The 4,202-nt window shown below is 56.5% G+C and overlaps 1 pseudogene; it reads left to right on the top strand.

Annotated features, from left to right (window-relative positions):
• Nucleotides 1-1,582: 1,582 nt before the first annotated feature.
• Nucleotides 1,583-3,226, top strand: LOC119108237 (alpha-L-fucosidase-like; annotated as a pseudogene).
• Nucleotides 3,227-4,202: the final 976 nt, after the last annotated feature.

Genomic DNA, 4,202 nt, shown 5'->3' with positions numbered 1-4,202 from the left:
TATCAGCATACAGTCGCAACGGCGAAGATATTCCGTTAAGAACGGTCCAGCCAAAAAATGGGCTGCTCAAGAGAAACGTCTGCGGCGAAACGTTGACTACGTTCGGCTCAAAAATGACTGTATTGGTTTGCCCTTTTATCTTCTTGGTGGAACTTCTGGTGGGGAGCACCTCGTAATATGGCGCTCTCCAGTGTTGCTGTTAGATATAACTGCTACTGAGCTTTCACCAGAGCATGTTTTTCGTGTCCGCCTTTCCTGCCAGGGTGAAGAGGACAGACGACGCATGTACCCTTAGCAGCTGAGTGCGTCGTTAAGCTCCAATGACACGCACAGAGCATGTTTGTCTGGAAATATGCGTCTAGGATGGCACACGCCTGTAAAGGAAATGTTCCATATCTAAAGATATTTAAGCAGGCATCATACTTGACACCAGTTAGCTCACCTACAATTGTCGATATTCTTAAGTGGAAAAGGCTGCTCTAGATAATACAATATCCCTGTTTAGTTAAGATTGTCCTTAATATATCATCGTTTGATCACGTCTTCGGGCAGACCTTCAAGACAGTTTTTTTTAGTTCAAAATCCCCAAAATAAATGTGGAACATTCCATTTGAAAATGTTAAAACTTTTAAAGGGCACCGCATAGAGCATGTGCCTTAAAGCTCACGAATGACGTGCGTCATTCATTAGTTATCTGAGATTGCAAGATTGATATCCATTCATTTACTCGTTCCTTCAGAAATCGATTTCCGTCGATTGGAAGACAACTCGGTGCTTCTCCGTTCCGTTGAAACATGACGTCAGGGAAAGACCTTAAGAGGCAAGGTTGTATGTGCTCAATGAAGCATATAAATGTGACACGGCCATAGTATGCAAATCTATCAAATCCTCAAAGTAGCTGACACGGTGCTGGTCAGCCACTAGGCGTGTGAGGCCCCATGGCAGCATCTTCTGACAGCTAACGTATCTGATGCAAGCTTATTTATAAGCGTTTTGCCTTGTTCTCAGTGTGCTCTCGCCTGGGGTCTCGGCAGCTGGAGCATTTGCACACGTGGTTAGCCGGCTCCAACGTTTGGCGCCGTGCCAGTGCGGCAGCCAGCCGCCGGCGGCGGCTCTATCGCTGGGATCGCTGACCAGTCTGTTTGCGTGTGGACCGTGCACCGTCGCCACGTGCCGGCTCATAACGCCGATCGACCGCTCGCGTCGCAGCGCCGAGGGCCCGTCTGTTGTCATCCGTCACCAGGGTATCGCCGGCGGCCTTGCAGGAGCTGGGGGGCCGCGACGACACGAGAGCGAACGGGCGTTGCGAGGGACCGAGCGCAGTTCAAGGCCAGTCACCGGGTACAAGGAGCGGCTGAGTAGCGCGTGCGGTGGCCGCCCGCAGTCAGGCTGCAGCCGGCAGACGTGTGAGTGTGGCGCCCACGCCGGCTGCAGTGCTTCGCGGCTCTCCGCTGCCTGTCCGCCGCGGCTGGACGTGCTCTCCCGCCACGCAGGCGTGACCAGCGCAGCAGCGGCGTGTGAAGCGCCCCTGCCAGCGACATGCTGCGTGTGCCGCTGCTGCTGGGCCGTGACGTGGGCGCTGCTGGGCCGCGGCCGGGCCCGCTACGAGCCCACGTGGGAATCGCTCGACACGCGGCCGATCCCGGCCTGGTACGACGAGGCCAAGTTCGGCATCTTCCTGCACTGGGGCGTATACTCGGTGCCCAGCTTCGGCGAAGCCTGGTTCTGGCAGCAGTGGCGCGGCGACAAAAACAAGGCGCACGTCGAGTTCATGCGGCGCAACTACCGACCGGGCTTCACGTACGCCGACTTTGCGCCGCAGTTCACGGCCGAGTTCTTCGAGCCGGATCGCTGGGCGGACCTGTTCGCCGCCGCCGGCGCGCGCTATGTGGTGCTCACCACCAAGCACCACGAGGGCTTCACGCTGTGGCCGAGCAAGTACGCCTGGAACTGGAACGCCGTCGACACGGGGCCGAATCGCGACCTGGTGGGCGACCTGGCGCGCTCCGTGCGGAACCGCACCAACATTCGCTTCGGCGTCTACTACTCGCTGTTCGAGTACTTCAACCCGCACTGGTTGGCGGACAAGGCGAGCAACTTCACGCAGAACACATTCCCGGCGGCCAAAGCGATTCCGGAGCTGTACGAGCTGGTGTATGGCTACGAGGCCGGACGTGATCTGGTCGGACGGCAGCAGCCAGGCGCCCAGCTCCGACTACTGGGGCAGCAAGCAGTTCCTCGCCTGGCTCTACAACGACTCGCCGATCCGCGACCGCGTCGTCACCAACGACCGCTGGGGCACGGACTGCGGCTGCAAGCACGGCGACTTCATCACCTGCGACAACCACTACAACCCGGGCGTGCTGCAGAAGCACAAGTGGGAGACTGCATGACCGTCGACCGCTACTTCTGGGGCTACCGACGCAACATCTCGCTGGCCAGCATCCGCTCGATAGAGGAGCTGACCCGCGAGTTGGCCGAGACGGTCAGCTGCGGCGGCAACCTGCTGCTCAACGTGGGCCCCACGCACGACGGTCGCATCGTGCCCATCTTCGAGGAGCGGCTCCGCCAGATGGGCCAGTGGCTCAACATCAGCGGCGAGGCCATCTACGCGTCGCGTCCGTGGGTGCACCAGAACGACAGCGTCACGCCCGGCGTGTGGTACACGCAGCGCGAGGGTCGCGTGTACGCCATCGTGCTGGACTGGCCGCCGGCCGGCCGCCTGCGCCTGGGGAGTCTGCGCCTGCGGCAGGCCAGCGGCCGCCTCACACTGCTGGGATTCGACGGTGGGCCTCTGCAGTGGCGCCAGCGGCCGGGCGCGCCGCTGCTGGTGCAGCTGCCGCCGCTGGAGAAGGTCAGCGCCCGCTGGGCCTGGGTGGTGCGCGCCGAGAACGCCGTGGCGCCGGGAGACGACGACGCCGCGGGGGTAGACCGGTCAGGGGAAGACGCTGTCCAGCTGGCGGGAGGCGACGGTGCCGGTAAAACCTCCGAGTTTCTGAACGAGATAACATTCCGGAAGTTCTCCTGCTACAGGCAGACCGCCGCCTTCTGGCAGAACACTGTCGCCGTCGGAGGACAGCTCGGGCTGGGAAGAAGGCGCCCTCCAGCACGACGCCAAACCCGGAAACTGATGCGGTATGGTTACGGCGCCGCAAACCTTGGCATGGACGAGCCTTTCTGCGTACACGAAGAGCGATCTCCAACCACGCGCTTAGATATTATCTAGATGAGAGATCAAGCAACGTTGAATTTGCTCTGAGCCCCAACAAAGCTGCTTAGTATATATATAAAACACTTGGTGGAGGGAAAGGTCATGGATGCTTTGGCGGCCCTTGCTCGGCTATGATCCTGGCTCAATCCCATTATCACATAACCATGGGCGCCTGGTCTTTGAGCTTGTCGCTTGCTGTGCAACTTATGGCGTAGGGGTGATATTACTTACATGGCGAGCGGCGTGTTTTGGAACTTCAAATGAAGGGCTGTGATAACCAACCGTAGTGAAAGCCAAAAATCGACATTGTCCTGTTGTCACGTAAACAAAGCGCCACAAAATGTAAACAATCTAACGGTACGGTAGCAGTACAACATTGGGTAATGGTACATAACAGCTTACAGCTTGCCATGGGAGCAAGTGTGCTTTGTATCCTGTGTGTTTATGGCATGATGGAATTGACCAAACCAAAACGTACACTGTTGCGACAATGCATTGCTCCGCAAGTAGCTTACCTCATAGTACAAGTGTCTGAGCCCGGCCCCACTTCATATGACAAGTTGAATGGGAGCGATGGAGTCCGGGTCCGATAATGAGTGAGATTCATCGATTTATTGCCATTTATCCCTCATCAATCCGAATCTGGAATCGATTCTGAAGTCCTGATGGCTCAGATTAGCGCCAGCTAGTTGGTTTACCCGATATGACTAGATTTGTCACATTATGTCGATCATGCATTTAGTTACTTGGCGCGGGTATCTATCACCTGTTCGAGAATGTCCGTGTGCTTCAACTAAATGCCGTTTGTATAGGTCCGCTCGGAACAACTTTGGGTTCTGAATGTTGTTTTAGTCCAATTGTGCGGAAGTGCTATAAATGCAAGACCCTTTCGGGCTTTCAGAATGTGAAATGGTTTGGCTGCACTGTATTTTTCATAGATTTGTAATACCATAAATAGCATTGTATAGGTGGCGTTAATTGCCTACATCAT

Source organism: Pollicipes pollicipes, unplaced genomic scaffold (assembly GCF_011947565.3).
Source record: "Pollicipes pollicipes isolate AB1234 unplaced genomic scaffold, Ppol_2.1 Scaffold_6686;HRSCAF=7923_pilon_pilon_pilon, whole genome shotgun sequence".
NCBI classification, from domain to species: domain Eukaryota; kingdom Metazoa; phylum Arthropoda; class Thecostraca; order Pollicipedomorpha; family Pollicipedidae; genus Pollicipes; species Pollicipes pollicipes.
The sequence above is the reverse complement of the archived record's forward strand: the minus strand, read 5'-3'. Positions and strand labels throughout refer to the sequence as shown.